The sequence below is a fragment of the Microtus ochrogaster genome, chromosome 19, assembly GCF_000317375.1.
Source record: "Microtus ochrogaster isolate Prairie Vole_2 chromosome 19, MicOch1.0, whole genome shotgun sequence".
Taxonomy (NCBI): Eukaryota; Metazoa; Chordata; class Mammalia; order Rodentia; family Cricetidae; genus Microtus; species Microtus ochrogaster.
Window position 1 is genome coordinate 22662109 of NC_022021.1, and position 12342 is coordinate 22674450.

The 12342-nt window shown below is 41.6% G+C and overlaps 1 protein-coding gene and 1 non-coding gene across 4 annotated transcripts in view; both read right to left on the minus strand.

Annotated features, from left to right (window-relative positions):
- Positions 1–12342, minus strand: part of Mctp1 (multiple C2 and transmembrane domain containing 1) — a 585759-nt gene that overhangs the window by 504873 nt on the left and 68544 nt on the right. The window lies entirely within an intron of this gene.
- LOC113457189 lies at positions 1225–1328 on the minus strand. Its single transcript, XR_003377814.1, has one exon. It is a non-coding gene; the product is annotated as a U6 spliceosomal RNA (small nuclear RNA).

Genomic DNA, 12342 nt, shown 5'->3' on the forward strand with positions numbered 1-12342 from the left:
GAGGCCAGCCTGGTCTACAAGAGCTAGTGCCAGGACAGGCTCCAAAGCTACAGAGAAACCCTGTCTCGAAAAACCAAAAAATATATATATATATATTATATATAAGCCTATATATATTACTCATATATATGTTTTCAAGGCTCACTGTTTGGAACTGGATAACCAATAGGTATGTTATTCTCTAGGGAAGACCACCTCTCTCTCTCTCATTGTTTTTGTGATAGTTATCTCTTCTATCTCACTCATTTCAGCCTGACCTTTGAGTCAGGATCCCCAAAAATCCTCTAAGGATTGATAAAGTAGCAATCAGAAAAAAACCGGAAATTTCAGAACTATTCATGACACTGACAGTCTAGAGGAAGACTGCCTGCCATTTTTCTGCTAGGGATAGTGCTCTTATACACTATAAAGATTTGTCACTTGTATTAGTTTAATAAAAGACTGATTGGTCCATAGCCAGGCAGGAAGTAAAGGTAGGGTGACCAGACTAAGAGAATTATGAGAAGAGGAGAAGCAAAGAGACAGTCACAAGCCAGACACATAGAAAGTAAGATGAGAAAGTCTTACTGATAAAAGGAACCAAGCTACATGGCTAAACATATACAAGAATTATGGGTGAATTTAAGTTGTAAGAGCTAGTTAATAATAATCCACATTTAACTGGCCAAACAGTTTATAATTAATATAAGCCTCTGCATATTTCTTTGGGGCTGAATGGTTGTGGGACTGGGAGAGACAGAAACTTTTGTATACAAATGGCACCTAAACATTTGGCAAGAAAATCCACATAAAGCCTGAGAAAGTTTTTTTAAGGATTCTAAACACTTAAGAATGGAGTCAAGCAAGGCTTCTTCTAGGTAGCAGCATTTTCTCAGGTGAGCTCTGTTTGCTAGAGGCAAGCAGAGGCAGGGTTCCTTTAAGAGACACTTCCTGACTCAGCAGCTAAATCCCCGTAGCTTTTTAAAGAGGCTCTGCCACCAAATACTTGAATGGTGTTTATGAGAAGCCAGCAACAGGCTTTGTGGTGGTGGCATAGACCTAGAAATTCCATAGAGTTTTGAAAATAAATGTGATTCTTGCCAGTACCTCTGCCATGAAGCTAGACTCTCAAAACACTAAGGAATGAGGTGGAGATGCCACTTTAATCTTAGCCATGCCACTTAGCGGGTAAAGACTCATGTGGTCAGAAAAAGATAGAGGTATGCAATAAAGACAGATTCAGAAAAAAACCTCTAAGTGGTTTTTTAAAATATACATAAGCAGGGGCCATGCTAATCTTCTCTGTATCATTCCAATTTTTTAGTATATGTGCTGCCGAAGCGAAAAACTCAGGACCGCGAGGGGTACACCCACATTCTGAGACAATGGGGATGTTCTTTTGGGAATTCACCAAGGCCAGCTGGCCGGAGTCTGAAAAAGCATGGGATAAAACCGGACTTGCTGAACATAGCGGACAATGAGGACTACTGAGAACTCAAGAACAATGGCAATGGGTTTTTGATCCTACTGCACGTGCTGGCTTTGGGGGGGCCTGGGCGGTTTGGATGCTCAACTTACTAAACCTGGATGGAGGTGGGCGGTCCTTGGACTTCCCACAGGTCAGGGAACCCTGATGGCTCTTCAAGCTGATGAGGGAGAGGGACTTAATCGGGGGAGGGGGAGGGAAATGGGAGGCGGTGGCGGGGAGGAGGCAGAAATCCTCAATAAATAAATAAATTAAAAAAAATAAAATAAAAAAATAAAATAAAAAAATAAATAAAATATACATAAGCTTGGAAGGAGAAAAAGGATAAAGAAAGTCCTTAATAAAGAAATAGAATAAGAAAAAATGTCACATACAGATGGAAAATACACAAAGTCTAGATGGTGTATGTTATTGTGTTGTCTTTGAATTGTTTAACTGCTGAGGAAGGAGTAACAGCTGCCAAAAGACATTTGATTATAAATGTTGATGGATTAAACCAACCTATATATTTTAAAAATATCTTGACTTCAAAATTTAAGTGAAAAATGTGTTACTTTGGGGAAAAGGTTCTGTTTTTATTTCCACAGGAAATGAGAAGCTGTGAATTCATTCTGAGTTAAGAAAAATCAAGTTTGACCAAGGAAAACCCCCTGAGAAATCTCCAATGGGAACAGATGGTCAACATGATCCAACATTTCAGAGCACCTCTGTTGCAGTTTCTTCTAAGTCTGTATCCAGAACAGCTTCAGGACTGCTGGTTGAGATGATCAAGCCTCACAGAATACTCCATTTAGGACTTGACCATAATCCTAAATTTTCTTTAGCTCCCCATAACATTACCAGTGCCTCAATCAGCAGGAAGTAGCCTAGAAAACTACACCCATATTCCCCTTCACCCAAATTGTAGGAGGCTGCTTGTTTGTCCTGGCCACCTGGAACCAAAATAACCACGCAGATACTGTATTATTTAAATCACTGCTTGGCTTTAGCTTCTTATTGGCTAATGCTTACATATTAATTTAACCCATTTCTATTAATCTGTGTATTACCATGAGGCTATGGATTACTGGCTAAAGTTCGGGTAAATGTCTCTGGCAGGGCTACATGGCTTCTCCTAGACTCTGCCTCCTTTTTCCAAGCATTTAGTTTAGTTTTCCCTGCCTAGCTCTATTCTACCCTATCATGAGCTCAAGTGTCAAGAGCCAATTTCCTCCTAAAATCATTGCAGGAACCATCACCCTGGGGAGTCTGCAGAGAACCCCACACCCCTAATTGTGTTAGGAATCGTTCTATTGACAGAGTCTGCCCCACACCCAAATTGGCTGTTAATGGAGAGCTATCTGTTAGCGGAACCCACCCCACATTCCAAACTATCTAGAGAACTAGGTGTGTCAACTCGTGACTTCCTGGCCTAGGTGACCTGACTGAAGGTAACCTCCTGGGCTACGTGACCAACACAGACCACGTGACCAACGTGAACCACGCGGCAAGAGCCCAGGCCCCTGTGCTCACCCCCCAACTCCTTACCTATATAAGCTGTACCCCATCTCTAATAAACGGTGGCTCTGACAAACTTAGTATAGCCTCATTCCTCTCTCTCAGCTCATATCTTCCAGAAAGTGCCTCTCCGGGACCCTGGAATAACTGAACTGCAGGGTGGGTTACAACCCCTAGACTAAGTAACCCGCCAAGGCAATCAACACTGAAGACAGTTTCTTTATTAACTAATGGTATTCACAACATACAGAAGGGAATCCCATATCACCCATTAAATTATGTGTGTTTTCCTTTATTTGGAGTGTTGGTTACAAGTTGTCATGGATAATGGTCAGGAAAAAAGCCAAATAAAAAAGATTAGATTTAGAATTCTTGTTTTGAAAAGAAAAAAAGGGGAAATATTGTAAGATGTTGCTCTTGTATACTATAAAGATTTGTCACTCACATTAGTTTAATAAGACACTGCTTGGCCAGTATCCAGGCAAGAAGTATAGGTGTGGTGACTGGACTAGGAGAATTCTGGGAAGAAGAAAGGCAGAGATGCAGTCACCAGCCGGACACAGGGGAAGGAAGATGAGAACGCCTTACTGAGAAAAAAAAGGTATCACATCACATGGCTAAACACAGACAAGAATCATGGGTAAAATTAAGATCTAAGAGCTAGTTAGTAATAATCCTGAGCAGTAGGTCAAACAGTATATAATTAATATAAGTCCCTGTGTGTTTCTTTGGGACTAAACAGCTGCAGAACTGGGCAGGACGGAAACTTTTGTGTATATTTCTCAGTCCCAAACATTTCTCCAGAACCAACAAGCACAATAACAAAGATCAGACTAAGACTCTCCATAAAAATCTGGTGAGAATAGCCACTAAATAAGACATGGATTCAGACAATCCTGGAGCTCACCCAAAAGACAACAACCATGGTCTGATAACTTCAGTGTGTTTGAAAGGAGCTGCTCCTGATCCTCAGTAAGTTGCCTGATTGCTAGACTGTACTGTGACTGTTCTTCAACAGCACAAAGCCATCTCTGAAGAGAGAGAAGTGTTGCATTTTATTTTGTTGGCAAATTGAAGTCAAATTCAAGAGAGAGAACATTAAATTTTAAACATATAGGAAATGTTCACTAGCTTTTTTGATACATTAATAAAGTATGATGAGAGGATTACTAATTATAACACTCAGGATCCTCTTTGAGAAGTATAGTTTGCTGGTCCCAAGCTTTCTTCTGACTTACTCTAGGAACTTGTGGGTTGTGTGGAGGTTAGGAGGAAGACTGACAGTGGTCAGCATTACTTGAACAGGTTCACTGGTAGTGAACCTACAAATATAGAACTTAGTTTAAGAAATTCACCCTGGGCCAGAGTCTTGTTCTCAACTGTTGGTTCAGAACCTTAACCTAAACCCACTTGGTAATCTGAAAACCATGGATGACATATAGATCTGAATGCTTATATTGGTATTGAGAGTATATTTTCTGCAGTAGACAATATAAGAAAGCATAAATTACAAACCCAATATAGTGGAAGAAGCATGAAATCAAAACAAGGGAAATCCTCTGGTGCCTTACAATTTCTAAGGCAACATCCATCACATACGAGGAAGTCACAGGAACTAGTGGAGATTTCTCAGACAGGCCCCCTTCTCCCGGAGCTTTTCTCAGGCTTAATCCTAATAACATGAGGGTGTCAGTCCTACCCATCATTGTCTTCCCAATTAGCAGACACTTTATCATTAAAGATGTTGATTATGCTGTTAGTTCATACTTACACTGTACTAAATCGTAAACCAACTGAAGCAGATAACTGATTTGCTGCCACATTCTGAGAGGCATTTTTATAGTCCCATGTCCTGGCTTTATATTGGTTTTTTACTTTCACATCAGAGCCAACAGTGTCTTTGTACATGCTTCTTCAGAAACATAACACTTGGTGTCATCCCCAAGTGCTTCCTAAATATTGCAAAAGCAAGTCTCTCATATACCTGGACACATTTTGCTTCGTTAATATTTCAGTGCCATTCTCCAAAATTTTGGCCCAAAACACATTAATGTCCAGGGGGAAAAAGTACTATCACAGGTTAGAGCAGAGCATGTGACAGAAATCCTGGAACTGTCCACAAACACGGGTCTCTGTGTGGTCATCATATCATTCCCATTAGTCCTTAGAATATTTCTACATTTACTATTTTTTAGTCATTTTTTTATAAATGTCTTCTTTATGATTACTGTTGCTGTGATAAAACACCATGACCAAAAGCAATATGGGAAAGAAAGGGTTTATTTCACTCATAATTCCAAATAATGGTTCACCATCAAAGGAAGTCAGGACAGGAAGCTGTAGGCAGGAGTTGATGCAGAAGCCATGGAGGAGTGCTGCTTACTGGCTTGCTTTTCATGGCTTACTCAGCCTGCTTTCTTATAAAACCTAGGATCATCAGACAAGGGATGGCACCAACCACAACTGGCTAGGCCTCCCACATTGATCACTAATTAATAAAATGTCTTGCAAGCTTGCCTACAGTCCAATCTTGTGGAGGCATTTCTCAATTGAGACTCCCTCCTGCCTGAGGACTCTAACTCTCTCAAACTTACATAAACTGGCCAGCACAATGACTATCATGAAATACCTGATATAATTAACTAGAAAAGAGGGAAGGTTTGTGTTTTGGCTCATAGTTTGGAACTTCTAAACCATGACTAATTGGCCATTACATTAGAACCATGAAAAGATAGTTATTGTGGCAAGAGCACATGGCAGAGAAAAACCTCTTCCATCATTAAAGAGGAAAAGTAAAACAATAAGCTTTAGTAGTAATTAAATATGATTAATAAGCTTATTTAAGAGGTATTGAGCTACATGGGGATAAGAACCCACAATAAAAAACTGCCTCTGAGCTGAGGCTGCAGAGTAAACTGATCCATGGGTTCCTGCTTTTGCAAACCTCCTTGTCCTTCCTCTTCTGAGTGACACATATCTGTTTTCCCTGGAGACATGATCACACCAATACCTACTTAGGCAACAAGTTCTGATGGCTAAAGATAAACTATCTTAATAGAAACCTGTAGAGTTCTTGCAAATGATGATAGTATACATAATTGACCCCAAAAACTCTACCAGGAAATTCCTACAGCTGATAAATAACTCTAGTAATGTGGCAGGATATAAGATCAATTCAAAAAATCAGTAGCCCTCTTATGTATAAATGATAAAGAAGCTGAGAAAGAAATCATAGAAACATCATCCTTCACAATAGCCACAAATAACATAAAATATCTTGGTGTAACAATAGCCAAAGAAGTGAAAGGCCTTCTTGAAAATAACTTTACATCTTTGAAGAAAGAAATTGAAGGAGATACTAGAAAATGAAAAGACCTCCCATGTTCTTGGATAGGTAGGATCAACATAAAATGGCAATCCTACCAAAAGTAATCTATAGATTCAATGTGATCCCAATCAAAATCCCAACACAATTCTTCACAGACCTTAAAAGAACAATAATCAAATTCATATGGAAAAACAAAAAACCCAGGATAATCAAAACAATCCTGTACAATAAAAGAACTTGTGGAGCCATCACCATCCCTGACATCAAGCTCCATTATAGAGCTACAGTAATGAAAACAGACAGGTTGACCAATAGAATTGAATTAAAGACACAGATATTAATCCACACACCTATAAGTGCCTGATTTTTGACAAAGAAGCTAAAATTATACAATGAAAAAAAAAAAAAGAAAGCATCTTCAACAAATGATGCTGGCATAACTAGATGTCAACATGGAGAAGAATGCAGATAGATCCATATCTTTCACCATGTACAAAACTCAAGTCCAAATGGATTAAAGACATCAAAATAAATCTTACCACACTGAACATGACAGAAGGGAAAGTGGGAAGTAACCTTCAATGCATGGGAACAGGAGACCACCTCCTAAATATAACACTAGTAGCATAGACACTGAGAGCAACAATAAATATATGAGACCTTGTGAAACTGAAAGCTTCTATAAAGCAAAGGATGCAGTCAATAAGACAAAAAGGCAGCCTACTGAATAGGAAAAGATCTTTAGCAACCCCACATCACAAAGAGGACTAATCTCCAAATTATATTTAAAAACTCAAGAAATTAGACATTAAAATTCCATATAATCCAATTAAAAAGTGGGATACTGAACTAAACAGAGAATTCTCAATAAAAGAATCTCAAATGGCTGAACGACTCTTAAGGAAATGTTCAACATCCTTAGTCATCAGGGAGATGCAAATCAAAACAACTCACACCAGTGAGAATGGCAAAGATCAAAAACACCAATGATAGCTTATATTGGAGAGGATGTGGAGTAAGGGGAACACTTCTCCATTGCTGGTGGGAACACAAACTGTACAACCACTCTGGAAATCAGTATGATTTTTTTTTTCAGAAAACTGGGAATCAAGTTATCTCAGGACCCAGCAGACCCACCCTTGAGCATATACCCAAAGGATGCTCAATCATACTACAAGGACATTTGTTCAACTATGTTCATAGTAGGATTATTTGTAATAGCCAGAACCTGAAAACAACCTAGATGCCACTCAACCAAAGAATGGATAAGAAAATGTGGTACAGTTACACAATGGAGTACTACTCAATGGTAAAAAACAAAAACAAAAAACAATGACATTTTGAAATTTGCATGGAAATGAATAAACCATTCTGAGTGTGATAACCCAGACCCAGAAAGATGAGTATATATTCACTCATAAGTGGATACTAGCTGTAAAGCAAAGGATAATGAACCTAGAGAAGCTAAGCAACAAGGTAAACCCTAAGAAAAACATATATAGATTCACCTGGAAAGGGGAAATAGCCAAGATTGCCTGACAAAATTGGGAGCATGGTGGTAGGGGCCAAAGGGAGGGTGGAAGGGGAAGAAGGGTGAGGAGGAGGAGAACTTAAGGAAATGGGGTAGAGATGGAAGAAGGACAGAGATGAGAACAAGGAACGAGATACTTTGATTGAGGGAGCCATTATGGAGCTAGTAAGAAACCTGACACTAGAGAAATTCCCAGGAATCCACAAAGATGACCCTAGCTAAGACCCTAAGCAATAGAGAAGAGGGTGCCTGGACTGGCCTTGCTCTGTAGTCAGATTGATGAATATCTTAAATGTCATGGTAGATACTTCATTCAGTGACTAATGGAAACATAAGCAGAGACCCACAGCGGAGCACTGGGCTGAGCTCCCAAAGTCCAGTTGAAGAGTGAAAGGAGTGAGAATATGAGCAAAAGGTCAAGACCATGATGGGAACACCTGCTGAAATAGATTACATGAGCTAATGGGAGCTCACCAACTCCAGCTGGACAGGGAAGAAATCAGCATAGGTCCAAACTAGTACCTCTGAATGTGGGTGACAGTTGTATGGCTGGGGCAGACTGCAGGACCACTGGCAATGGCACCAGGATTTATCCCTACTGCTTTTACTGGCTTTTGGGAACCCATTCTCTTTGAATAGATAGTTTTCTCAACCTAGATATAATAGGGAGGGCCTTGTACCTTCCCCAAAGCAAAACTGTCTGAGGAGTGGATGGGGATGGGGGTGGCCTGGGGCAGGGGAGATGGAGGAAATGGGAGGAGTGGAGGGAATGGGAACTGGGTTTGGTGTGTAAAATGAAGAAAGAATGGTTTCTTCTTTTAAAAACTAAAATTCAAAAAAAAAAAAAAAACAAGGGAAAACAACCCTGTAAATTTCAACAATCTTTAAAACCTGCATAGCTTTGGGGAAAAAAAATCTCCTTTGAGGCAGTTAAAAAGACCACCCTAAGATTATGGCAATGCCTAACCCTATATAAGCCTTGAAATGTTTCTGATCAGGGCTGGCTCTCTTTTTTGAGCTGCCTGCAGGCTGTGCAGGGTGCTCCAGGTTCCCAGCTATGTGAGCTGTCACCCATGCAGGGTTGGGCTTTGGTGCAGCTGTCTTTGAGTCATTTTGGGTCCTGTAAATAACCCCTCACCTATATCTTATAAGTAATTCCAATAAAACTCAATGGCTTATTAAATTGGACTTTGGTCTGTCTTGGGTTCCATATCTGGGGAGTAGCGAATACCATGCCAACTGCCTTGACCAACCTCTGCGCTACTTAGATCTCCAAACTCCCATTAACCCACTATTACCAGAGGGCACACACAGGCACACACATTCGAGAAGAAATCTTATTCATCTGCCTTAGTCCCTTTGTAGTCTCTGGAAGAAGCACTGCTGTAGCTACTTAATGTCAGTTTGCATGCAGGAGTGACAGACGCTTGCATCTGAGGTGTCTATAAAAGGTGCTGTGGCTATAGAGACTATACACTTGGGCCCCTAGTCATATCCTCAATCAGGTTTCTTAAAAGATGAAAAACAACTTGGTTTCAAAGTTCCTTTTGTTTAAATGCAGAATTTGGTTCCAGAAAGAGACGTTTGAAAGCCCATTGAGCCCTCCAGTGGTAACATCATGAAAGTGTTATGATAAATACCCTAGCACCCTTGAGAGCTACAACAAGGTGGAAACTGCAACAGCCTTCTCAGATTTACCCACGGTTCTTTAAGGTCCATTTATTTCCACATTTATAGACTTTAATATGAAGTTTAGTTAAATGTGGTGTTGTCCCAAGACACGGTAAGTAGCTACAGTTTGTGTGCATGCTTTATAGGAACTATGAAAAACAAAATTTGAATGATAGACATTTCCAGAAATCTGTAATAATGACCGAGTCACCATCCAAAGAGTTACAGCTTGGGTTTTTTAATGCTCTGTGGCTCTTATTACTTTCTGCCCTTTTCAAGTACAGAGGCTTGACTGTAATGATTCAGCCACACAACGTGGCTCACAGTTGCAGGCTCCAGGGCCACCCATGTGCGGACAAGCCCTCAGGCAGATATGCCTAATGGCCCCAGGAATCTTAAAGAACCCCGTGTGACCCACATGCATAGTGGTTGCATTATCTACATATGATGCAGCTACGTGAGCCCTTGAGTGCATGCATGAGCTCTGTCATCTGCGTATGACATAACCACGCCATCCCCCTGTGAGCATGCACTAGACAGCCGTTGAAAGCTGGAGGCGCCATCTTTACCTCTCTCTGCACTTTGACCTCACCAGGCCTGTATATGCCCCCTATAGACTCCTTAGCGGATTTGTTGCGTACTCTGTGTTTCTTTCTCACTTGCGCCAGGTCATTTCATTAACAGTGCTGTCTCACACCTCCACAGACATATATAAGGAGGAGAACTGGCTGAAACTTGAGAATCTGTAACAGCAGCAAGCTAGTGTAGACTGAGAGGTGATAAGGAAAGAGCTCTTTTACTGAGAAAGTGTGTTTATGACCAGTCTGAAAGAGGAGGAGAAGGATGCTCACAGCGCAGTTTAGTGAATATGGGGATATGAGGTGATGTGAAGTCACACTGCCATGAGTTCCGGATCAGCAGGAGAGACGTGGGGAAGCTCCTTCTGGATTGGTGAACAGATCTCCTTTGGCCTACTGCTTACATTATTGTCCCATTCCCAGGCAAATCACAACACGGAAGTTACAATGATGCCTCTCATATCTTACTCTCCTTTGCCCAAGCTCAAGCTCAGTGTGGTTTCTCTGATCTCACCCCAGCCCATTCCCTGTCCACTCACTTGCCCACCCAAGGTCCTCTGGCCTCCTCAAAGCGTATCTCTAGCTGTCAGGTCAGGCCCACTGTTCTGGCTCTTCTTGCTCCATGACAGCTCTTTAGACATCGTGTGCCCATTCTCGGGCTTTTGACCCTGGACTTCAGCTCCTTTCTTTCTCAGAAAGCCTGTTTGTTTACCTATGTAAAGCTAAAAACTCTAATTCCAGCATTCCACAGGCTCCTTACCACATTCTCCCCCTCCACTTCCCAAGGGCACTCTTTCCCCACCCCCTTACTTTATCTACCTGTATCTCCCCAGGTATTCTGGACCACACCTGACACATGACCCAGCTCTAGCACAGCAACCACATGCTCCTAGTCCAAACCCCTTGAACTAAATAGCATAAAATTCAATATTGTCTCATTTCACCACAAGTGTTTCTTGTCTCTTAAGGGCTCACAGTTCTTCCTCTACCAGGAAGCTCAGGCAACTTCTTACACCCCGTCCTCCCTTCACATCCAGAAGTCAGCATTACTAACCCACAGCATTTGAGTCTACTGTTCCAGTAGCTTCTGGATGCTCTGACCACGTATGTGGTATCCGCACTGCTGCCGCTCCGAGCCCCACTGGATGATGCACGTGAGCAGCACCATTTCCCTAAATCTCTTCGAAGAAAGTTCCAGCGCAGTCTCATCATCTGTAGCCCAGCTTCATCTTCTACCCCTCTGCACCATCCAAGGTCCAAACCTTTTCTGTGTTGACATACCTTTTTTATCCATACATTTTAATTTTTTTCCTTTTCTTTTACTGTTTTATTGAGCTATAAATCTTTCTCCATTCCCCTCCCTTCCTCCTCTCCCCTCCTACCCTCTCCCTTGACCCCCACAGTCCCAATTCACTCAGGAGATCTTGTCTTTTTCACCTTCCTAGGTAGATGCCACACCTTCTTTACTGCTGAAGTTCTGCTAACCTTCCTAGACAAAGGAAACTTGTGGTGAACCCAAAGAGAGTTCAGCTCTGTGGTGGGTAACTGTCAGTCCTCTGGATCCAGTTGGCTTGAGGGCATGCCTCAAGGGTTATGTAGATCTTCTTAATGGGTGTGGGAAGTCCCAGCTGAATGTGAATGGCACCTTCCCTGGGTTTGAGACCAGAATTAAGCAGGAGAGAAGGCTATATAAACACTACGCATGTATGCATTTGATTCTTTCTGCTCCTGTCTGTGGATATCACCTGATCCATTCTAGCTCCTGCTGTGTTGCACCCACAGTGAAGGACTGAATCCTAGAACTGCGAGCTTAATGAAGCCTTTCTCACCTGATGTTTTATCACAGCAACAGAAAGACCATGAGAAGCCCCTTCCTTTAAATGCCTCAATAGCCTCTGTTCATTCCTGTCTCGTGGGGCCAAGGTTCACACGAAGCCAAGCTGTGGCTGAACATGATTTTGCCATAATAAGGGGGAATTGTGGACTGCAACAATAACTATGAAGCTTAGTCAGCTATACTAATGTGGAATTGCTGGCCTCTTTCACTTTAAACCTCACTGCACATACTGTCACTGGAATTTTCCTGTGGCATCAGGATACTAGGCTGCACTGCTAAGGCCAGGTAGCGGCTGGCAGATAGACTGAGTCTCTGCAGCGCTGCTAAGATGAACTGAAGCTCTGCAGCGCTGCTAAGATGAACTGAGTTTCTGCAGTGCTGCTAAGATGAACTGAGTTTCTGCAGCGCTGCTAAGATGAACTGAGTTTCTGCAGT